The 27171-nt window shown below is 32.3% G+C and overlaps 1 pseudogene; it reads right to left on the bottom strand.

Annotated features, from left to right (window-relative positions):
• Nucleotides 1-2590: 2590 nt before the first annotated feature.
• LOC107871735 lies at nucleotides 2591-24410 on the bottom strand (annotated as a pseudogene).
• Between the last annotated feature and the right edge of the window lie 2761 nt (nucleotides 24411-27171).

Genomic DNA, 27171 nt, shown 5'->3' with positions numbered 1-27171 from the left:
ATCAGTCATGTAATCAGTTCCGTCATGTATTTACTCATAAGATATGTGTGATCAGCTTATCAGTACTCTCAGTCATGCATTCATGTATCAGCTCAGTCATGAAATCATGCATCAGATATGAATGCTCTGTATGAATCTTAGAAATGTCAGTAATGTAGTCATGTTTCAGTGTTCATATTCAGTATGTACTTTGGCTTATCGTTTCTCCCCTCTCAGTCAGTCTCATTCGAGGATGAATGTTCCCAAGGGGGAGATATTATAATATCCCGAAGTTTCCTAACTAATTTTGTCTCAAGAATGTCAAGTATTAGATTCTAAATTGAATGATATTTATTCCATGAGGAATTTTCAAGATTTTTACTTTTTTTCATTTGGGAAATTCAATAAGCTTTCCATCGATATAAAATTCTCCTAAATCCAATAACCGGGTAAGAAGTTATGACTATTTCAAGTCACTATCGTAAAACAGCGTCATATTGGTCAGTGGTGCACCGCACCACATGATAAAATGGAAATTGTCCTTTTTTCAGTGTCCCATCACGATTTTTTCATGTCACACCAAACTTTAAGGTCACAAACGAAGTGGCAACATGGTGGCTCTGCGTCGCGTCATTTCCCTATTTCCCAATTGTCACATTCCAGTGACACGGTGCGATAGCATCGCGTTGCGCTAGGGGTCCAATTCAGAAAAATTTCACTGAAATTAAAAGACACATTCAGGGTTAAAAAGGTCAATTTTCCACCCCTGTTTAAGCCCTTTAACAGGAGATTCAACTATTTGGAACCCAAAATATACTAGTTTCTCTCAATTTTCTCTCAAGAACAAGCTAGGGTTTCAATTGGGGATTTAATTTCAAGAAAGTCTCTCTGTCAATCTTCGCTAAATCAAGAACTAAGATATGCGTTGTGTTGATTTATGGATTCCTTTCATCCATAAAGCTCAAGAACCCTATTTTAAATTATGAATCATGATATTTATGATGTGGGTTGGTTGTAACCATGTTTATCTTGTTATATGATTCCCAAGTTGGAATATTTATTTGTTTTTCATGAAACTACATTAGCAAGTGAGTGAAATCCATAAATTGAATTATTTATAATGTGTCAATTTGATGATTAAGCCTATGCCCTAAGGGTGCATGCAAGGTGTTTGATAAAATGCCTAGGAGGATAGAAATTATGCACTATAGCTTAAGTATGATCCAAAATGACTTCCATGCTATTCTTATGTATTGAAATTGTTTGTCGGATTACTCATGAGTTAGACATATGAAATTATTCTATGTATACATGCTATCTTATTAACATACCAAGCTATGATAATCAAAGCCCATGAAATATCTTCAATTATTGTATTATGGATTGTTGATGTCAGTCATGTATTCAAGAATATCATGCCTTGTCAGTTTCCTTCTATCGAGTCCTGGGGGTACTTGTACCTGAAAAATATAGTTGTGTCCCTTGAGTCTGTATCATGTTTTCACGATATCCTCATTCAAACCATCATCCATAGAACTCAGTCAGTCATGTGACTCAGAAAAGCTCAGTAATACAGTAATCTCAGTACTATTCCGCCAGTCAATGAAACTCAGTTAATTTAATCTAGTTCAGTTCAGTAATCCATGATCAGTATCTATTTAGATGGGAGTAGAAATTAGCACCGAGTGAACCCAAGGATGGGAACACTCACTGTCAGATGAAGGTGTGATTCTTATAAGTCATCCTTGCGTTCCAGAACTTTGTAGCGAGCATAGGTTGAGACATTAACACTATCAGATGAGGGCTGATGAGGTGGATAAGTACTGTCAGATGAGGGCCACACCATTCTCTTTTGGGAAACTTTCAGATGGGGTCACTCACAGCTTGTCTTTACCAGTGATGCGGTACTGACACCCATCCAATTGGGGTTACAAATTGGACCCCAACTCAGCCATAATGGCATATTAGGGGCATGTCGGTTAGATAACTACTTTCCATAATTTCAGTTACAGAATCAGGACTGTCAGGTATAGTTAGTTAGTCTCAGTATTAGAACTCAGATAGTTCTACATAATTCAGGACTATCGGATACAGTCAACTTAGAATAGTACGTAACTCAGCTAGTCCATCATACTCAAGACTGTCAGATACAATCACTCATTTTATCAGTTATATCAGCATCAGAACTCAGTTATCAGTCATGTTAGCTATTAGTAAATTCATGTTATCATGATCTCAGATATAGTTACTATGTATTCATACATGTATTCTCACGTTCATATTAGTCAGTTAGCTAGTATTGTTTATGCATATGAACTCCATGTATCCATCCTACCTCACATGCATACCAGTACATTCAAAGTATGGACGCATTTGCGCTATGGTGTATTATACCATAGGTTCAGAAGCACGAGCTCCAGAGCATCAGTAGCATTCCAATCTCAGCAGTCAGAGTTAGCAGTGAGTCCTCATCTCTTGAGGACATGATCATTTATTTACTATCTCATTAAGTAATTTATTAGTTGGAGTTAGTCGGGGATATGTCCCATCAACTCCTTATTCAGACAATTCAGTCAGTTAGAGGTTTTCCATACTATCATGTTAAGACTATCATGTTATTTCAGTTTTATTTTGGGTATTTCATACCCTATTCAGATGTTATATCTTTATCAGTTATGTTACAGTCTTGAACTTTATGGCCTTTCAGTTTAAGTTTCCTTAATCATATAGTATATTATAAAGTATACAGGTACAGATATCAGTCATGGGGTAGCTTGTGGTCCTTCGGGGTCATGAGCATCATGTAGTGTTCCGGGTACTAGATTCGGGGAATTACAGAAATGGATTGAAACCATCACTCGAGAGACCTAACCTAACATTACGATGATCTCTATAGAAGTCTGGATACAAATGATCAAAATCCTTCCATGCTTGGACATAAGCAGGATGCCTTAGATTTTCGTCATTCGATCGTTCGTTAGCATGCCATTTCATTGCAACAGTTGTTTCAGGACAAATGAACATCCTCTGAAGCCTAGGCTTTAAGGGAAAGTATCTTAAAAACTTTGGAGGACTTTTAGAGCTTGCATTAGTTGAGGCACCACCAACACTCTTCCATCTAGAAGTCCCACATACAGAGCAAATCTCAGCTTTCTCGTTGTCCTTCCAGAATAACATGCAATCATTAGGGCATGCATGTATTTTTCATAATCAAGACCCATATCTCTTATCATATTTCTGGCCTTATTGAAAGACTCTGGTATCTGAGCAAAGGGAAAGGCCTCTTTTATCAACACTAAGAGATCCAAAAAAGCTGCATTACTCAACCTATGCAATGATTTAATCAAGAACAACCAACTTGTGAAACTCAACTTACTAAAAGTCTCACAGCTCGGATATAATTGTTATTTTCCTTCCTCCAATAATTTAAAAAATTTAGTTGCATCTTCAGGTAATCCCTCTCCATCTTCATCTCCATGGCTTGATTCAATATCTACATTTCTAAATGTATTGTGACGTAGTCCATCAATATCATCACGCATATTAGAACCTTCATCATCATTGATTGGATGATGTGCCTTTCTCGAGGAAGCGTTTTCTCCATGAAAAGTCCATTTGGTGTAACTAGGAAGAAATCCTATAGAAAGCAAGTGATCCTCCACCACATCTCTATAACGCCAATATTGATTCTTGTAGTCTCTACAAGGACATAATATCTCATTTCCTTGAGGAGCTCATTCAAACGCCTTATCAAGAAAATATTTCACTCCACGCTCGAACTCATCAGACCATATTAAACAATTCATCCAACTTTTATCTTCACTATCCATTAAAATCCTACATAACACAACGAACTCACCAAAATTATGATTCACGCTAAGCTAAAATATGAACATTGTCAACCACGTGAAATAGGCAGCCAATAAACTTGTACAAAAATTTTAACAAGTTTAACAGACATAAGCAATCCATACTAAAAACACTTCACTGAATAGAAAAATAAAATTATTAGGTTTTTGAGATTGCAAACTTAACGATATCTCTTATCTAGGTTGCTTAGACTCTTCAAAAATGTGAACCAACAATAACAACATCAATGAACACAAGTAGCATAACTAGAACTTTCATTATGGGAAATTCATTGACCATTTGTGCATTCATTAATGTTGGACTCGGAATTATATTGTTTAAAGTTTACTTGATGTTGTTATCATATTGAAAATGTCCGTGCTCCTAATAGACTTAGCATAACGCATAAACAGACACTCAAACATAGATATACACCAATAAAACACCCTTAATGGCATGAGACTTGTATGTAGAAAAAAAAATTAGAAGAAGGATTAGGGGTGATTGAATGCATAAACTAGAATGAACATGAACTCTGCTTCCTCAACTCAGCTTAATTGCAATGAACATGAACTCTGCTTCCTCAACTCAACTTTCCAATACAAAAACAAACAAACAAATCAATACCAATATCAAAATTAATCAAAACCCAGCTACATTAACCGCTAAATTATCTCGTCACTTTCCCCAATAAATTATCAACATGAATAAAACCCACACTTTATAATCGATTAAAAGGCCGCCGGTGTATTAAACCCACATAAGCAATAAACAATATCTAATCATTTATCATCACATAATTCAGAAGACATAAAGTAAAAGAAACAAGCTTAAAATCGCCATATAATTCAAAAGACATAAAGTAAAACCCAAAATCCCCAAAAATTAGGTCAAATAGAAGAATACACTAACCAAAAATCCAAAAATTGAAGCAATTGAAGTGCAAATTTTATTTTATTTTATTTTATTTTTGTAGAGAAATTGCTCGTTCAATAAAAGGTTGACAAATGCATGTACACATTTCCCAGTCTATAGAACATCTAAGCTTCTAAGACAATAGATCTAAGGAGACCACTAATATTTAGGAAGGCAATAAAGTATGAGTACTGACAGGAATATGTAGAAATAATGCAAGGCATACTGTACGAATTACATAAGATTTGGCATTGATTTGAATAATGACATCGAGCCTTCTCTACACAACTTCTTCATGAACAACATTAACACTTTCTTACATGTTCTCTGATATCTTCAAAGTGAAAAACTCCACAATCTATCTAACTGTTTCAAATGTCACCCTGCCTGTCACATCAAGCACAAACCTTCTATTGCTTGGAACTGCCAATGTTGATGACACGCTACTCAGCCATCTATTACTTTGTAGATGAATCGGTTAACTCATATTAATTTTTCTTGGAGGCACTTGCTGAACTGCCTTATCATTTGCTTGCGTTAAATAATCACTTTGGTCAACTATCGAACAAGAAGAATTCAAACTCAAATCAGAATCAGATCCAGAAGCTGTCATCACTTGATGAGACGTCTTCACTGGCGTTTCAATAGCCCCATTACAAACAGAAACTAGAAAGTCCTTCACATTGACTTGATTCTTCAGATTGGTTAACCTAGAAAATAAATCATCATATCGTTTATATGCATTATTTTATTGAGGTAAACTGCAACAATAGTGCTCAGAAATGTCTGGATATAATCAGCAATCATTAGTTTACATCTATCAGTACAAACCACGTCAACCCATCTTGGCATTTCTGATGAATCTGCCTTCATTTACGGGACCCCAGATTGGAAATTCCCATTTAACCCCTCATCCGACCCGTTATTCGAATAGAAACCCATAACCAAGTTCCTTGCAAAGTTACCAACAACAACAAAAACAAATCCATTCCAAACAGTACTCATCATTCTATCCATAACCTTATCAATAAAACTTGAGCCACCTACCTCCTCAATCTTACTCCTATTTTCACTCTCATACCCCCTTGATATCCTAGCTATTAGATCCTGCGAAACTCTAACCACAGAATTGGTAAATTCCTCAGATCTTACAATTTTAGATAACTGCTTCAAACTCCTAGGAAGTTCATCAGAATCAAACTACAAAAACTCCTTTAAATCCCTAGACACAACACTAACAGCTTCAGAAGAATCAAAAACCATTTCAGCCATTGAGATAAAAGCTCCCAACAGCCTCATGACCCTCTTTAAACAAATTTCCCTAGAGCTTAAATTAAGCAAAAATTGAATCTTTAAAGACACCCACAATTTAGAAACCCAAAAAACTAAAAGCACACCAAATTCAAGGAAATACAGAACACCCACAATCAAAATGAGAGAAATTAACAGCAACTATAGCTAAAATACAGAACACCTACAAGCAAGTAATCTCAAAAGAATAATGATATACACAATTAGTGAAAACCCCACAAACGAAGCAAGAAAAATGAAGGTCCAAAAAACCTAAATTTTCACTAATTGCAAAAATCAATCGAACAAACTTACCTGAAACCAAATTATCCCTAATCACAAAATGCCTCAGAACTATGTTGTTTCCCTCTTCTTCTTTTCCCAAGAAAATACCGGCAACTCACTACCAACACCGGTAGCTCACCGCCAGCACCAGCAGCTCACGAAATATTGAAATCGCACTTTTACAGCCATCATTTAAGTGTAGAAATGTTTAAGCGAATGAGCAGTACTAGATCGGAATAAAATAAGCGTTGCTATAGCTTATTTTATTTATTTATTGCAACACTTAATGTCAAAGACAACAGTTATAATGTTAAATTATAGTTAATAGAATAATTATTTTTGGCAATGCTTGAAACCGTTGCAATAAACCACCTATTGCGACGCTTTTTTAACTATCACCAAAAATTTCGTTGCCAGAGAGGTAATTTTCAGTAGTGTATATCTAGATTCTGCATAGTACTCTCTTCCACATACCATGTATGTCCAGATTCTGCATAGTGATATGCATTTTGGTGAATAAGCACATTAAAAGAACATGTTATCTCTTGGTTCCAGACATGCAACCATCACATTGATAGACTTCCAATTTAGCTATTAATCTAGCTCCAGTGAGCAATTTATTGTGCATAGCAACCCAATTAATAAAATAATCTTTTGGTACATTATCATTAGCAGTGGACATGGACCGGGTTGGTTTGTTTTTTCTTTTTGCGCTGGGTTTTTAAATTTATAAATCAAACCAATAAATTTTTTGGGTTTTTCACCTTCAGGACTTTTGATTTTCCCGAATTTTTGGGCTTTTTTGGATTTTCTTTGATAAAATTTTCGTACATACATATAATCAACTTATACTTTAAATATTTCTTTAATCCTAGCAAGGTACAACTATTTTAGGTGTTCCTTAAAAAAATAACACTAAATATTAAATAAAAAGATACATTTAGATTATGTATTTATTCAAAAATAAAGAATATATATATCCAACATTATTATCCCGTTTGGCCATGAATTTTTTTCACTTTTTTTAGAGTTTTTTTTTTTCACTTTATTTCAAAAGTGGCATTTGGCATGAGAAGTCCAAATACAACTCCAAGTTATATTTGAAAATCATAAGTGAAAATAAGTAAAACTTGTTTTTACTTTTACTTTTCTCACAAATAGTAAAACACAACTCCAATTTATATTCATGATAAAAAATAACTCCAATTTATATCCATGTCAATATGTACCAAATCTATTATACATACTAATCCGCGCACCCCCCTACAAATGGTATCAGAGCCCAGTAATCTAAAAAGTACGGAAGAGATATGTATTAGAGTTAGAGTTATAGAATTAGAATTAGATTTAAAGTTAAAAAAAATTACCTACGAAAATATTAAATTAATTATGCGAAGACCATTTAAAAATAGAGAAGCTTTTAGAAAAATTAAAAAATCATTAATTAGTAATTATTCAGAATATATAAGTCTAAATAAAACAAAAGAAAATCCACAAAAACTAGCCTCTTTAATTACATTAATATCTAGTATTGAATCAAAATTAATAACACATTTAAAATCTAGAAGAATGAAATATATACCGCCTAATTATAATAAAATTAGATTTAGATATCCACCAAGATATTATAAATATAATTTAAAATGAATAAAATACAACAATATAAAGAATTAAAACAAATTATCTCTGAAAAACGTAAAGAATTAAAAATACGAATAGAAAGACTAAATTATAATATATTTGCCGGAGTTAGTAAAAATTCAATAAATACACAAAAAGATGAAATATCAAAATTAGAATCACAAATAGATAGCTTAGAATATATATATCAACATGAACTATTCACAATAAAATGAATAAAGAAGAATTTATAATAGATGAAAAAATATATGAAAATTACGAAGGATCAAAAATAAAAATAGTATTTTCTAATCTAGGACGAAGATATAAGAAAATAGGTGAACATTTATATCTAATGTTAGAAAAAGAAGAATTAAAATTAGAAGATAAATTAACAGCAATGGTAAGAATAGAAAAAGAAAATGAAGAGATAGATGGGAAAAAAGAAATAGAAAAAATAAAACAACAAACTACGGAAGAAATACGAAAAATAGAAGAAACCAAAAATAGTAGAATTGCTGAATTAGAAAAAGAATTACAAATGTTAAAAGAACTGTATGAACAAAGACAGAAAGAAAAAGAAGAAAAAGGTAGAGAACAAAAATTACTAAATGAGATAAATCAATTTAAGGAAAAATTAGAAATAAAAAATGAAGAATTAGAAATAAATAATATAGATGTCGAAGAAACAGATAATTATGAGTCCGAAGATAGCGAAACATACACAGAAATATTAACAAATACAAAAAATTTAGAAATCAATGAAGAACAAAATATTAATGAGGAAAACTTAGAAAATACCCAAACAGAAATAAATACTCTTGATACAAAAGAAAATGAAAATATAATACCTAAAACAACAGAAATAAGGAAACCTATATATTATAAGAATAAGTTTAAAAAATATAATGAATATGATAAATGGATACCAAAACAAATAATAAATAAAAATTATAATTTTTTAGATCTAGACTGTGTAATAGATACAGAAAAAACAATACAATTATGGACAGGATATATGACAAAACAATTATTAGATAATAATATAAATATAATAGATGCACCGGAATATATAGAAAAAACATTAATAGGATCAGTAAAATTATGGTTTGCAAATCTAACCGAAAATAGCAAAAAAGTATTAAGAACTAGTAAACCTATAGAAGGAACATCATCGACGACAACTAAACTATCACCTATAGAACTATTAAAAAAATATGAAACAGCTATAAAAGATGAATTTGGTAGTACGACAACAATCGAAGAAGAACAAAATGAAGAAAAAGATACAAATAGAAATTTAATGTTAAAATTAGCAATATGTAATATGTGCTATATAGATGAATATACTTGCGCATTTAAAGAATATTATTACAAAGGAGCATATAGTATAGAAGAAAGTAAAGAAATAAGAAAATTATATTTTAATAAATTACCCGAACCATTTAGTTCGAAAATAATAAAAAGTTGGGAAGAAGCAAAAATAGTAGATACGTTAGGAGCAAGAATAAAATATTTACAACAATGGTATAGAAACTTATGTGAAAAGTATAGAGAAGAATTAAAAATGGAAAAAACATTAATAAGAAATTTAGCTTGTTGCAAAAATAAAATAGCACCCCAATTTGGATGCGAAGAAAGATATTATAAGAAAAGAAAAAGACATAAGAAGTATAAGAAATATAAAAAATCAAAATATAAATATAAAAAACCAAGAAAAAGATACTATGTAAAAAATTATAAATATAAAAGACCATATAGGAAAAAGAAATCTATAAAAGAATGTACTTGTTATAATTGTGGAAAGTTAGGACATTTAGCTAGAGATTGTAAATTACCTAAAAATCCAAAAAATAAACAAATATCAGAAATAAAAATAGAAAATACCGAATACATGCAGATAGATTATATAGACTATGAATTAGAAAGTGAAGATAGTATATATGAAATTTCAGAAAATGAAACAGATAATGAACTAGATAGCGAAATAGATGAATCAAATGACTGAAGAAGATATAAAAATAATAACAAAGGAAGAATATTTAAATGATGAAGGAACGAAACAAAAAATAATATTTGACAGTAATATATTTGATGAAATAAAAGGAAAAGAATTAGATTTAAGTGTAGACAAAATATTTAAAATACCAACAATAAAAAATATTTTTACTAGGAAAAAAGATGAATATTACGTAGTATGCCAAAAAGAACATGTAATAGACTGCAGATATGCAAAAGGAAAAGCTAGTATACCACTAGTAACAAAAAGAATAATTAATAAAGAAATAAATGATATAAAAAGTAAAGGAGATCCAATAAAATATGTACACCTTGGAGGTACAGAGATATTAATAAAAGCATGTTTTAGAGAAGGAATAGATACACCAATAGAATTATATTTAGCAGACGATAGAATTATAAAACCTATAGAAAAAAGCATAATAACTGCCGTAAAAGGAAATCTAATATACCAAAAATTTAAATTTATAATAAGTGCGAATTATTCAGTAGCAGTAACAGATAGGAATATAGATAAATCATTAGTATTATATTGGAAAATATCAGGAATAGAGTTAACCCCAGGAAGTAAAATATTTACAGCAAGATGTAAAAACCTATATGTATTAACAACAAAACATAAAATAACGGGAAAAAATAAAATTAACAAAATACAAATAGAAAGCCCATTTGAACAAATAGTAAAAACAATAGATTATAATGATTATACTTATAGAGACATAGATACAGAAGAAAATTTAGAAATAGTAAATGATAGAATAAGTACAACGAAAAGAATAGCTAATGAAAAGCCAGAGTCATCAAGCTCATCAAAAAGAACAAGTTATGAAACAAACTCAATAAGTAATTTAAACCAATATTACATAACAGGAAAAATAAATGAAAAAGAATATCTAATACTTTTGAATACAGGACAAGAAGAAAATTATATAGCAAAATATCTAGTAAAAAATGAAGAAATAAAAACCGATAATAATATATGCCCAGACTTACCAAGAAGTTTAATAAATAATAAAAATCTAGCAGAAAAAGAATTAATATTAGGAGTCAGAAAAATAAAAATAGAATTCGAAGTAAAGGAAGAAATGCAAAAAGCAGATATAATATTAGGAATAAAATGGTTGGAACAAGTAAAACCATATAATATAGAACATACACAATTAACCTTAACATATAACCAAGAAAAGTTATTCTTAAAAAGAGCCTTAACATGAAATGAAGATACATGTATTAATGAAGATAGTAGTAGAAGGATATTACAGTAGATATTATACGCCTATGATAGATACAGGAGCAGAAGCTAATTTATGTAGATATAATTGCTTACCAGAAAGCAAATGGGACAAACTAAAAACACCAATAATAGTTAAAGGATTTAATAATGAAGGAAGCTTAATTACTTATAAAGCTAGGAATGTAAAAATACAAGTATGGGATAAGATATTAACAATAGAAGAAATTTATAACTATGAATTAACATCAAAAGATATACTTTTAGGAATGCCATTTTTAGATAAATTATACCCACATATAATAACTAAAACAGACTGGTGGTTTACAACACCATGCAAACAAAAAGTAAGAGCAAAAAGAGTTAATAATAAAATAAGAAAGAAAACTGATTGGATAAAAGGAAGTGAAAAAATTACACAAAAGTTAGAAAATATAAACAATACTGAAGATACTGTAGAACTAGTAGTATTTTCGATAAATAAAACAGAAATAACTATATTTTCAATTAATAAAATAGAAATAATCCAGAAAAAATTAGAACAATTATATAGTGAAGATCCATTAAAAGGATGGGAAAAACACAAAACTACTATAAAAATTGAATTAATAGATAAGAATAGCATAATAACACAAAAACCATTAACATATAATTTTGATGATTTAAAAGAATTTAAAATGCACATAGATGAATTATTAGAAAAACAATATATACAAAAAAGTAATAGTAAACATAACAGTCCAGCATTTATAGTAAATAAACATAGTGAACAAAAAAGAGGAAAAAGTAGGATGGTTATTGATTATAGAAATTTAAATGCAAAAACTATAACATATAATTACCCAATACCCAATAAGATATTAAAAATAAGACAAATCCAAGGATATAATTATTTTAGCAAATTTGATTGTAAATCAGGATTTTACCACCTAAAGCTAGAAGAAGAATCTAAAGAATTAACCGCATTTACGGTACCACAAGGATTTTATGAATGGAACGTGTTACCCTTTGGATATAAAAATGCACCAGGTAGATATCAACATTTTATGGATAATTATTTTAAACAATTATCTAATTGTATAGTATACATAGATGATATATTATTATATACAAAAACTAAAGAAGAACATTTAAAATTATTAGAACAGTTCACAGATATAATAGAAAAATCAGGAATAAGTCTAAGCAAAAAGAAAGCTGAAATTATGAAAAACCAGATAGAATTCTTAGGAATACAAATAGATAAAAGTGGAGTAAAAATGCAACAACATATAGTACAAAAAATAATAAATTCGAAAGAAGAATTAGATACAAAAAAGAAATTACAATCATTTTTAGGATTAGTAAACCAAGTAAGAGAATATATACCAAAATTAGCAGAAACCTTAAAACCACTGCAGAAAAAATTAAAAAAGGATATAGAATATAATTATGATGAAAAAGATAAAAAACAAGTTCAAAAAATAAAATTACTTTGTAGAGAATTACCTAAATTACAATTTCCAGACGAAAATAAAAAATTTATATATATAGTAGAAGCAGATGCAAGTGAATATAGTTACGGAGGAGTACTTAAATATCGATACGAAGCAGAAAAAATAGAACATCATTGTAGATATTACTCAGGTACGTTCAACGAAACAGAAATAAAATGGGAAATAAATAGAAAAGAGTTATGTTCATTATATAAGTGTTTATTATCATTTGAGCCATATATTGTATATAACAAATTTATTGTACGAACAGATAATACACAGGTACGTTGGTGGCTAACAAAGAAAATACAAAATTCAGTTACAACAAAAGAGATTCGAAGACTAGTTTTAAATATATTAAATTTCACATTTACAATTGAAGTTATCAGTACTAACAAAAATGTTATTGCAGATTACATATCAAGACAAAGCTACACAGACTGAAATAGTAGAGGAAGATACTCTAGAAAAAATACTTAACACCCTAACTACGCTTTCAATGAAAGTGGACAGTATGGGTAATGAGATAGAAAAGCTAAAGACTAATGAAGGTAAACTGAAGTCTATAGCTACAAATCAGCTAACTCAGCAATGTGCAGAGCTATGTCGATCGGAAGACATTAAAAATCCAGAGATAGAAGGAGACGTTGGGACACTCCATAAAACCCATAACATTTATCAATCTACTTCTGCAGGTACAAGCAAAGGAGTTAATAGACCAAGATACCAAAATACAAATATGAATAAAATATTCGAAAAACCATTTACCCCTAAAACACAAAAAGACCATTTATTCATACCCCCACAAGTTAATACATACCGGGACAGCCTAAACCAAGACAAGAAAATATACAACTACACAGCCCAAAAATACATAGAAAATATATACAGAGTACAAACTTTTCTAAACCACAACCCCAGAGCTACAGATATCAAAGAACCAAATACCAATTATATAACCCAAAAATTACAAGGATACAACAAACTGATAGCACTACCCAAAACTAACCCAAGCCTAGTTAAAACTTGTTTTGACTATGGACTACTAAATACCATATACACCCAAGACGGAGAAGAGTTAACAGCTATGGAGGAATTATACAAGATATTTACTACCTATAAAAGAATAACAAAAGGAACTTTATTTTATATAAAATGTTATACTGCACCAGCAGAGATATTATATGATGAGATAAAACCAGTGATACAAGTTGTAAAGATAGGACTGACAAGAGACATGATTATACCGGAAGATATATCGCGACAACCGGAGATACCTAGAATAGAGATACCAGATTTTTACGCAAATAAAAGACTTATTGGACTAGCTACGATCATACAAGAACTAGCAAATAACTACGCTAACGGAAATCCAATATGGAGCTACTATTCAAGAGACCACCAAATGATATATTCAAATTCGAAAGAACTAAGACAAGCAGATATGGAAGATGTAAGACAGTGGATATTGACACTACTCAACCCAGAAAAACAATCTACCGCACGAGCAATAAAAAAGGGATTTATTTCAGACGGACTACTAACGAGATACTGTAAGATAATTGGACATAAATATCCAGACCACCAATGTTCGAGGTGCAATGGAGAAGATAATATTATTCCAGAGGTACATCTAGAATAAAGAAGATAAAAATGCCAGCTGGAAGGATAAAAATACAGAGCAATAATGGAGCAGATACAGAGCAATAATGGAGCAGATACAGAGCAATAATGGAGCAGATACGACAAAATCAACGGAGACAAGATACTGTACATTAATTAATTTGTTAGACTTTTTACGTAGAAAAAATATATGTAAGCCACTATTGTTGACTATTTTTTTTCTTTAGTTTTAGAAATTGTAAGTTAGATACCTTTTTGACTTCTTAGGCTTAGTTTTAATTGAGAAACTTTACGTAACTTAGAATTTTAGGAAAAGTTAGATGGGGATAGGCCCCACTTCTTTAATTTTCATTACTTCTTAGGCACAGCAGATATGTAAATTCATTCTATAAATACAAAAGGTCGAGGGTATTGCGGAAGGCAAGCCTTCTTTTGAAGCAAACCTTTCTCTCTCCATTCCACAAAAATTACTCAGTTAATTAGATAAATATACTCCAATGGAAAAAGCTATGGAACAACAAAACTCAGAAACATCAAAGCTACCGGAACAGGTATATCTATTTATAATTATGAATAGCTAATTTCATAATTCCCAACAATCATGATATGATAAAATAATTCATATTAGTTACTTTATAGTAGAATTATTCGAAGAATAATATGTTAAGAAGTTTATTAACAAAGAGGAAACGGAGAAATATCCCTAAGGACTATGCCATCCTAAAGGTGAAACCATTGAGGCAAGAAGCCGTGGCGGGGAGTAACCAGAGTAGAGGCGCTGTTTAAGGGAAAAAGTATCCAGATTACCATGTTAATAGTGACAGAAGAACATATTATTTAAGAATAATCTAGTATATAGTAAGCCAATATGACCATATTTTGTTGTGTACGTGATTGAAGGGAATATTTTGAAAAAAGCAAATTTATGAAAAATGAATGATAATATATCTGATGTGATGGTAGATAAATTCAAGATACTTATTTTGTATGCACTTAGAAATATAAAAGTAGCAGATATAAGAAAAATAATATTAGAAAAAGCTTTTGGTAAAAATTATATGTCTAGAATAAGCTATATACCACAAATACCTAACTACTCTTATAAATACTTAAGGTGATAAGTTACATAAAAAAAAAAAAAGATAAAAAAAAAAAACTTTTGCAGTTACTAGAAAAAATAAAAATAAACACATGGAAAACAAAGATATAAAATTTCTTAATAAAAATATGCAAAAACTACTAAGACTAAAACAAACAGCTACAAAACAATTTTAAAAATAGATCATTTAGATTATCTTAAAGTTTTAATATTATATATACTTAAAAACATAGAAATTATAGATATTAAGAAAATAATATTAGAAAAAGTAATAGACTACGAAATTGAAACTATAAATTATCTAGAACAGTTATACGAAGAAATTTACCCAGAAGGATATTATTCAGATTAAAAAATGTTAGAATATATTAGACAAACTAGAGAAAATCAAGAAAATCTAAATAATGAAATTAATTATAGAAACCGAATTAGACAAATAATGAAAGACCTAAAAGAAAAATTAAAATGGATAGAAAAAACCTTAGAAAATTTAGACAAAAGTACATGTGATAGTCTATATAATTTAAAAAACTCACTACGAGAAGAACAACACAAAATAATAAATAACATTGAAAATCTAGAATTAGATATATATTATAGCACAGATAGGATAAATTATTATACAAAAATTTGTAACTCTGTAATTACTACAGGATAAAATAATTAATGAATATATCTTGCGACAAAAGTAAATCATTAAAAGATAACATCCACGCACTAAATAAAAATAGATTCCCTACAAAATATGCACCAAATCTATTATACATACTAATCCGCGCACCCCCTACAAATGGAACAACAAAACTCAGAAACATCAAAGCTACCGGAACAAGTATATCTATTTATAATTATGAATAGCTATTTATGGTCAAACATAACTCCAACTACAATTCTAATATTATTTTTTTTTCTTTGCCAAAACACCTACTGAATATTTTTATTGAATAAACTATACAAATGAATTGTGAGTTCGATATTAATAAAACAACTTTCTCTCTCACTAGGATGAGGGTTCCTTTCAGCTCATGCTGAAATGGCAAGGAAGTCGAAACTCCGGGGAAGGAGGGGGGAGGGGAAATTAGATCCAAGGGGTAAATCGAGACATATGAGTGAACAATCAAAGAATTCCCAAAACTGCGAATGCAAAGAAGATGAGGAATGCGAATTTGTTACAGGGAATTGTACCATTGAATCTGAATCCAAGTCCGAATCAGACTATGGCAAGCTCAGAACTCTAAAATGGAAACTCTACACCAACGACCGCCTCTTCATCGTGGGTGGACCAACTGGAGAAGGAAATTGCAATACAAACAACTCAGCTTCGAAACCCCAAGTCAAATTTGAAAAATAAATAGAGTGATGTAGTGCGAAGTCCTTCGAGTTCGAATGGGCTAGAACTGTCTAATATGGTCGAACATGGGAGGTTTGCAACCTCGGAGGCAAAAGGTACACCACATGAGTGGCAAAATGCCCCAGGGAGTGTCAAAATCACCATGTGGATGATATCCAAGATGAAATTGATCACCAAAGAACTGCGGTAATCTGCTACGTTTTGGGATCAAATCCACCACAAGCTATTATGGAAGGATTCTTTAAAAGGATATGGAAGGACAAAGGTATTGATAAGGTGGCACAAGTTAAGAGAGGTGTTTTCCTGGTTAGTTTTAACTCTGTGGAATATTGAAAAAAAAGTGATGGAAGATGGTATATTCATGTTTGACAGGAAACCTATAATGCTGAAGTAATAGAAACCCGATATAAAAGTAACAAAAAAGATCGTGGACAAAGTACCAGTATGGGTTAGACTTGTAGGTCTGGATGTGAAGTACTGGGGAAAGGCCGCTCTAACCAAGATTGCTAGCTTGATAGGGAGTTTCCTCAGGGTAGATAGAGCAATAACCAACAAGGAGAGATTGACCTATGCTAGAATACTTTCAACAATGCCGCTAAACCAGGCCTATCCTTCAGGTGTGATGTTTTAAAATAAAGTAGGAAAGATTGTGTCCCAAAAAGTGGAGTATGAATGAAAGCCAGTCCTTTGCACAAAATACAAAAAAAATTGTGCATAAAATTGTGGAGTGTAGAGGACAGGGCAAAGATGTGCCAACTCAAGAGCATCAAAATACAAGGGATAAATAGGAAATGGTTCTAGAAGATCAGAACTAAAAGCCAACAGAAAAAGGAAACATGGAGTGCAATAACGCAAAAGGAGTGGTGAATAAGAGAATGCAAGACTATCAGCCTCAAGACACCGACACAGTTATCAGTAACACTTTAACAGTGTTACATTCTGAGCAACAACAAGTCCAAACAAAGGGGTAGGGGAAATTAATGTAAGAAATGATGGGAACTAGTAGCTCGGTACTTGGAAGTTTAGGGGGAAATGATATACCCATCCCCAATGGATAAGATTGGTTTTGAATGTAAGGAATCTAAATAAGATTGATAAATAGAAGGTAATGCATATTTTTATGCAGACTTCTAATGTCATCTTATTTGGACTCTTGGAGACAAAGGTTAAGAAAGCCAAAGCTCATAGAGTATCCCATATAACTAATCTAGTAGCTCATCCAGGAGAAAGAATTTGGATAGTATGGAATACTCAAATATACACTATTGATGTGAATATGAGCACAACTCAATTTATACATGCTGAAGTCCAAAATAGAAGAGACTGAAGAAAATTTTTCATTACTTTGGTGTATGGTTTTAATGATCCAGCATTAAGGAGAGACCGTTGGAAGGACATTAATACACTGAGTGGGCATATTGAGGGAGCCTCGATAGTGATGGGTGATTTAATTGTGTTCTTAGTAGGGAGGAGTGGGTAGGTAACTGTGTCACTTTTGTAGAAATAAAGGTGTTGAAGCAATGCATAGAGGGATGTGGTTTGTACGATATGAAGTCTTCTGGAGCTTACTACACAGAGAGCAACAAACAGAGTGGTAATAATAGAGTTTTTAGTAATCTTGGTTAATACCTATTGGCAATTGCACATGCCAGCAGCTGAGACACACTTTTTGAATGTGGGGTTATTTGATCATTGTCCGGCTATTATACATTAGGATAAATCTTGAGGTCCAAGGAAGAAAAGGTTCAGATATTTCAACATGTGAAGCCTTATATCAACTTTGAAGGAGAGAATTTCTCAAAGTTCGGAGACTGTTATAATAGAAAGGAAAATATATCAATTAGTGAGGAAAATAAACAAGCTACGAAAAAGTGTTTACCAACCTAAATAAAGAGAGGTTCAGCAATGTCCAACAGCAAGCTGAGCAGACACTTGAATTATTGCTTTCTTTTCAGACTAAGATTCAAGTTGATCCTATGAATACGGTTTTTGTTGATGAAGAGTGCAAAATGGCAGGCCACTATAAACTATGCAAAAAATCAAGAGATCAATTCATGAGGCAAAAATGCAAGGTGAAATGGATCTATGAAGGGGATATGAACACAAAAATTTTCCACAGCATGGTGAAATCTAGAAGGAGCACAAGAAGAATTTTCAGTGTCAAGAACAAAGAGGGGCAACAACAAACTATCTACAAGACATAGCACATGGATTTATTATGTACTACAAAGAATTACTAGGCTCCAATGCTAGGGGTAGAGAACGTGTAAACAAGATAGTCATCAAAAAGGGGCGATGGTGACTGTAAAGCAGAGGAGTCAACTGGATGGACTTTACTGAGGTAGAGGTTAAAACCACTTTATGGGCTATTGACGAGAATAAATCCCCTAGCCTGGATGGGTTTAGGAGTTAATTCTATAAAGATGCTTGGAATGTAGTGGGAACGGATGTGGTTGCTGGTGTCCAAGAATTTATTGATAATAAGAAAATGCTCAAGCGACTGAACGACACTATTATTACCTTGATCCCAAAGGCTTATGATCCAGATCATATTGGTGATTATAGGCCCATATCATGTCGTAATAGAATATACAAAATAATTTCTAAAATGTTATGCACCAGATTAAAAAGGATCCTGCTAAATATTGTCTCAGATTACTAGAGTGCTTTTGTAATGGGAATACATTTGTCCAAAATATACTTATTTTCCAAGACCTAATGAGATTGTACAATTGAAAGAATACGAGTAGTAGTTTCTTAATCAAGATAGACTTGAAGAAAACGTATGATTCACTAGAGTGGGAATTTGTGGAAGAGATGATTTATAGGCTGACTTTCCATATATACACTAAATGGGTGATGGAATGCATAACTACACCACAATACTCTATAGCCATAAATGGAGAAATTCATGGTTATTTCCTTCACCTCTATTATTCATGTTATATATATGAAATATTTCACAAGAACCATGAATATAGTAGTTGATTTTACAGGCTTTAGCTTCCATACCAAATGCCAAGCCATGAGACTAGACCACCTATGTTTTGCGAATGATATGTTGATTTTAACAAAGGCAACTTCAGATCAGTTATGCTAATGTTAAGAGTCTTGTTGACGTTTTCAAATACGTCAGGCTTGTCAACCAATGCAAGTAAGTCAAACATATACACTACCAACAAGGAGAAAAAGAAAGAAAATGATGTCTGTGAGCTTACAAGATATGTAAAAAGATTGATGCCCAGTACCTCGAAATTCCAATCTCTTCAAAAAAGATTTTCGTTATTGATTGCAAGATGCTAGTTGAGAATATTTCATATAGAACTAAAGCACGGGGCACTAGACACTTATCATATGCACGGTGGGTGCAACTTGTTAACTCAGTTCTACTGCATATCCACTCTTATTGGGCATAGATTCTTATTATAACAAGGAGAGTTATGAAAAAATATTACAATATGTAGAAACTTTCTATGGAGTGGACAAGAGCAAACACTAAAGATCCAGTTATCACATGAGACTTGGTTTGCTGACTAAAAAAAGGTAGGGTTTAGGCATCATGAATACTGTTTGCTGGAATGCAGCTACTATTACAAAGTACATATGAAAGATTGCTCAAAAAGAAGATAACCTGTGGGCTAAATGGGCGAACCACAAATATTTAAAAGGGAAAGAGTGGTGGCAGCATCAAGTTGGTATTGGAAGACAATCAATGAAATAAAGAAGGAATTTGCTTCTAGTTACGTACAAAATCATTGGCTCACACCAATAGGGAATTATACTATTCATAATCGCTATATGTGGAGATGAGGTGAAAGTGTGCTATGGCCACATTGGAGAGAAATTTGGAGTACGGTTAATGTTCCTAAACACAATTTTATATGATGGATTATGATGCATAATAGTCATACTATGGATAGACTTAGGAAGATATAGATGAGTCAAAGTGACCTATGTCTTCTACGTGGGAGTGCTCCAGAGACAAGAAAACACTTATTTTTTGAATGTAAATTCTCCCATGCTTGTTTAATGGGCTTCTTGACTGGTTACAAATCATATTATTAGGAGAGACGTACTAAAAATCTGGACAAGGCTTGCATGAATGGCAAAAGGGAGAGTCAGTAGAGCCTTTATATGGGTAATAACGACAATGATGATCTATAACATCCGGAGAGCGAGAAATGATGCCCTACGGAATGTTAAAGTACAACAACCAAAGTTCTTGCTGAAACAGGTGATGGAGAAAGGAAAAATCAGAATTTTGGAGATTCTAACGAAGAAGAGAACATGTAAAGACAGGGGTTGGATAGAGAACATGGTTCAGAGAGCACTTGTACATATAAGCATAGTGTAATTTCGGACTTGTTAGTGAAGTAGAAAATAGCTAAGAGTTAAGTTGTAGTTGAGACTTCTATTTATTTTTTCTCCTTTTTCTTTTTATTTTCTTTGATTTCTATTTTTATTTTTTAATATTTTTTTCCACAACTTTGTTATTTTTATTTTATTTTTCGTTTCTTTGATTCCTTCCAAACAACAAGTTACGTCTCATGGGTAAGAGTTGACACCATCACATTATATCTTGATTTATGATATGTTCTATAAATCTTGTCTTAGAGGCAAGACTTGGGAATTTCAAAGAACAAATTAATGTTCTATAAATCTTGCCTTAGAGGCAAGACTTGGGACTTTCAAAGAACAAATTACGTCCCATTAGTAAGAGTTGACACTACTAAATTGTGTTTTGATTTATGAGATATTCTATAACTCCTACCTTAGAGGCAAGACTTAGCACAAAAACATTCAAGCAACAAGTTATGTCCCACGGGCAAGAGTTGACACTACCATATTATATTTTGATTTATGAAATGTTCTACAACCCTTGCTTTAGAGACACAACTTATCCAAAGGATTTTCAAACAACAAGTTACGTCTATTGAGCAAGAGTAAACACCACCAGTAACGTTCAAGCTACACCTCCTCTTAGAAGATGATGCGACTGTTGCCAAATATAGTAAACAAATAAAGGTTGGGGTTGAATTCCAAGAGTATACGTGGAGAGGTTGAATAGAAATATCAGACAAGTGGCAAATATCAACTTTGGTTGTAATCAGTCGTAGGTGAACACTAAGGTTGTGTTTCCCCTAGCTTCTCTACTCCGTAGAATTATAATGCTATGATAAACCAACCCAATAACTTGCATGCAGAATTGATAATTTATGTACCTTCTACAGTCTTTTGGACGAGTAGAAGGATCTTACCTTTTACCTTTTGAGTCTCAGGATGTTGCCTTACTAACCCTTATCTTGATCCCAGTTAACTATTACATTTTGAGTCTCTAGTTATTAGATGAAATCTAACCATCTTTCAAAGATAAACCCTAGAAGCGTGTATCGATAGCTAAACTCCAAATTACTGTTGTCATTATCATTTCCTAGCTACTACTACTCTTTTGGAGTAAGTAGCAATAATCTAGGCGAAATTCTAACGTGTGCACCTATTTAGAGAACTATTATATTAAAGATAAAACAATACATGCATGGGTATCGGTTTAAAACAACAATAACACTTCCCTTACTTCATCAATCTGCTAGGGTTTCCACAACCCCAACTATGGGTTTCTAGCCGCTCATGCTTATGAATAAATCAACAAAGTTCATGATTGAAAGCATATATGAAATCACAATAATAAGAAGTATAAAAAACCACAATCATAACTGAATTAATCAACTGAAGTTAATACAAGAGAATCCCAAGATCACATCTTGAAATCAAAATATGTTTGTGAATATCAAAAGTGCGTAAATCCTACTAAAAAAGAATTCTTTTGAAATGGTTTGGAAATTGATGAGGTTGCAGGAGAGAAGATTTTCAAAATGAGAAAAAATATTTGATTTTAGACATTAAATAGGGTATGAGAGAATGGTTGAGATTAATCGATTAGGTGTGTCTGATGAGATGTGTCCGATCAGATGGACTCGTCTTTTGGACTTAAAGTACATGTAACAGCTTTTTAGAAGAGTTGGGAGAGTAACGTGGCACAATCACTAAACATTTAAAACAGTCACTATTTAGGAATAGTAAATGATCCTAACTTGATTAGGGACCTGGTCCCTAAACAATTTTTTGAACTTAATCATCTTGTGCTATCTCACCTCCTATTTTATATGTTCTTCTCCTTACCATAAGTGTATATCTGCATATGATATGATACTAAATTAGACATGTAGAACATTATCTAACCAGGATACCTGCTTACCAAATCATAGTCACGTATGAAGGATCATAAGAGTCATCTGTATCCACCTGGATCTCATCAACTCCACCCCATATTATATCACTCAACCAGTTCCCTACCGACTTTTATTAAGAACCTACCAAGAATATGTCCTCCAGTATTATGAGGACATTTTTTGACCAACTAGGTACACAGCATCACAAGTATCAACAGACTCTAATTCTTAAAATCCATCACCAAGAAGACATTGCCTCTATTATGGGCCTTCAACAAGAGGTGATCTTCAGATATTCAATCATGTGCTCTAAGCAGCCATCATCAAGATCCTTATGTTGGTTGCTTCCTTATACTTTGCCCTGCATTATTCATCAGTTGTTAGCCTTGAAAACCTATTTAAGTCTGAGTTCCCAGTACGTTGATAGAGGAAATATCAACTTCTTCCTTGTACAGCTAGGCAATCTCTCTTTCTTTTCTCTTGATTCAGTGAGATTTCTCATCCCTCTCTGAACTGTTGCTTTGGAATAATGCATTCCTTTTGTGTGACTATCCCTCATACAATAAGTGCATATTAGATTATCCTTCTTATTTACTGGCTTGATGAAGGAGTTAGAGGTGGTAGCTTAACTGTAATAACCTAAACCTTTCCTTCTATTAGATCCTAGGTTGGTGAGGGTAGTCAGAACTTGTGAAAATGTAGTCCATTTGAGGGCCTTTACAAGATCAGTCTTCACCCAGGCTAGTTCCCTCTCAAGCTTTGAGTTTCTTTTAAGTGAAGCATTCATATTAGCCTTGGCTTCAGTCAATTCTTCTTCCAGCTGAAACTGTATCCTGCTTCCTTCACCTTTTCCCTTAGAATCCTGCTTAGAGATTTGACCTAACTTTTGACTCAAAAGATCATTATCACAAGATAGATTTTTTCAAGTTTCTTGATGCTCAGCCACTTGCACATTCAATTCAACCATTTCTTTCTCACACTTTGCCTTTTCATTGATGAGTGTAGCCATATAGACACTCAACTCAATTACTTCTTCCTCACATTTTTCTAGAGATTTCTTCAAATTTCCTTTGTCTTTATAAATCTCATTCACAGAATCAATCAGCACAGAGACAAGAGATGTCAACGTACTAAGGGAATAATTTTTCTTATTTTCTTTGATGTCAAGGAAAGTCACAGGTTTATCTTCATAATCATCAGTATCTACTATCAGAGCAAAAAGTGAATCAAAAACTTGGACTTCATCTTTCATCACTATAATGGAGACATCTTCTCCTTGCTCTAATTTATTTGAGTCACTTGAAGAGTTCCCCCAGGCTACCAACACTTGATTTGCAACCTTGTCAGCTTCAGATTTGTTGTTATACTTCACAGGGCCCCGGTCTTTGCCTCTTTCTTTCTCAACAACTTGATTGACATATTTCTGGTACTCTACTTTGTGCATTGGACAATCTTTAATGTAATGACCCAATTTGCCACAATTGTGATAGGTGTCATTCGTTTTACCCTTATTGATGTTCTTTCTAGATTCACCTCTTCTAGGCAAAGCCTCATATTTCCTCAAGGCTTTGAGTACCCATTAGCAATATAACAAGTTTATTCATATTCAGCTTTGTGAGTTTCTTTTGTGGCCTTCAGACCAAGATTTTTTTCCACCTTAGGTTCCTCCTTTGACTTCCCAAATTTTTCAGCATCTCATAGGCTTTGAAATTGCCAATAAGCTCATTTATAGTCATTGTATTAAGATTTCTAGCCTTAGTGATTGCATTAACCTTGCTTTTCCATATATTAGGAAGGATACTTAAAACTTTTCTAACTTGCTTGGAGCTTGGAATATCCTCACCTAGAAAATGAAGCTCATTAGTCACTGCAGTAAACCTGGTGTGTATTTCTTGGATTGACTCTTTTTTTTCATAGTGAAGGTTTTATATTGGGAGGTCAGCATGTCCACTTTTGATTCCTTCACCTGACTGGTTCTTTCATGAGCAGTTTTGAGATAATCTTAGGTCTCTTTTGCAGTTTCACAGGCAAAGATCCTGTTGTATTCATCTAAACCAATACCACAGACAAGCAACTTCTTTGCTTTGTACTTTTTCTCAACTCTTTTCCTGTCAGTATTATCATATTCCCTCTTTGTCTTGGGGACTTGCGAGTTCACAGCTCCAACCTTTACTGCCCTTGGAGGAACAAAGGGATCATCCTCAATTACATCCTATAACTTAAAGTCCTCATCCATGATATAATCATGCATCTTGGTTTTCCACCATCCATAATGTTCTCCATTAAATCTAGGAGGTTTGATAGTAGATTGGCTTTCTTTAAGATTAGCAGGAATAGTCATACGCAAGATCCTTCCAAGGTGTTACCCTTTCTTAGAAAAACCTTGCTCTGATACCATATGAAGTGTTGCATTGGGTTGCTCCTCAACTTTGGGACCTGTTCCCAAATAACTCATCTAACAAAAACTAGGAGAATACTAAACAATAAAGAGCATGGAAAGAGTAAAAATTAGGCAAAGCAATTTTTACGTGGAAACTCCTTGCTCAAGGGAGAAAAATCATGACCTGACTCTAGAATTTCTATGCTCCACTATATATAAGCAAAGTTGAATACAAACTCTAAGGATTAACCTCCTAATCCTTTGTCTCCTAGCAATAACTCTATTATAGCACAAGCAATAATTCTACTGCCACAAGCTTCAGCTAACTCTAACTTGACAATAAGCTAACTCTAGCTTAAAGAATCACCTAAATCTAGATGATTATAAAGGACTGAGGTTTACACCACAAAACCTATTAACAATCATAAGCAACAGTAGGCAAGCGTTTAAGAGCACATTACAAAGATTCAAATACAACTAGAAAATAAAATACAACTTGATGGTCTATTAGTTCCCTGTTGCAAAAGGGGTCTTTGATTTCATCTTCAGAGAGATATTTTGTTGTATATGGTAACATTAGGTTTTCTTGTTGAAGAGAATAAGTTATATATAGTATGACATAAGAAAACCTAGAAACAATCCCATTGGCTAAGACAAAAAGGTGGCAACACTTTTCACCAATTTTTGTACTTTCATCCAGTTGTGGGGTTGACTGTAATAGTGATAGGTAAGCCCAACATGTTCGCTATGTAGTAGCAGCTTTAGTCATCACAAGATCTTTAGGAAACAAGTTCCACGTAGAGTTTGTCACATCAGCAAAACTAAGAACTCAACAATACCAAACTTAACCATGGAATATCTCATTTTATATTGTGTATCAAACGAAACAGAATTGGAAAAATTACATAAAACCACACCATAACTTACCATTGTAATCTAAAATTCCAACCCCTTAAAATAATTATAAAAATTTCGAATTGTAATTCATATCCCCAAATCATCGGATACATCACTAAACAAGCAATAAAAATAATTAGAACAATAAAAAATAGCCCACGGAAGCAACAACATAGACAATCTCCATTAACACCATTCATCTCCTTCATTTGTAAAACCCACCACCATTGTCTCATATTCACCATTGCTTTCGATCAAACTCCAACGAAATCTAGGGTTGTTCAAAATCGAACCACAACTGATAAGTCAACTGCAAAATTGACTTATTGGCTTATTGGTATTGGGTTATCGGATTAATGGCTGGAAAATAGATTAAAATTTTATAGTTAACGATTTATCGGTGCGGGGGTGAATTACTCAATTTTCTTATTGGGTAAACTGTTAACCCTGTTGACACCTAATTTTTGCCCTCCACAACTACGTTTAATCTCGAGTTTCTTCGATTTTCAAATAAAATCACATCAATTATTTTTTCCAAATAAATGCATTTTAAAATAGGTATTTGGGCTAAATTTGTCATTTAAGTGATAATTATATATTTTTTCGTATTTGTATATACGAGGTTGTATAAATGATGTCATTTAAATGAACATTTTCATCAAAATTGGACTTTAAATTAAGGATTATTTAGAAAAAAAATTTAAATAATTAAATCTTGATTTAAATATAATTTGTTCTCACAAATAATCTATTTGGAGAAATACTTGTTTGGTTTTATTAAATCAAGAAACTCGGGATTAAAAGAAGTATTAATTCGTATTTAATTTTAATTCAATTTAATCAATCTATTAAATTTGATCATAAATTGAAATTAAATTGGCCACAATCGCAATACATTTGGCCAATTAGCCTTTAATTTGATCAAAAT

This window comes from Capsicum annuum, chromosome 5 (assembly GCF_002878395.1).
Source record: "Capsicum annuum cultivar UCD-10X-F1 chromosome 5, UCD10Xv1.1, whole genome shotgun sequence".
Classification (NCBI taxonomy): Eukaryota; Viridiplantae; Streptophyta; class Magnoliopsida; order Solanales; family Solanaceae; genus Capsicum; species Capsicum annuum.
This window is presented reverse-complemented; position numbering and strand designations above follow the sequence as displayed.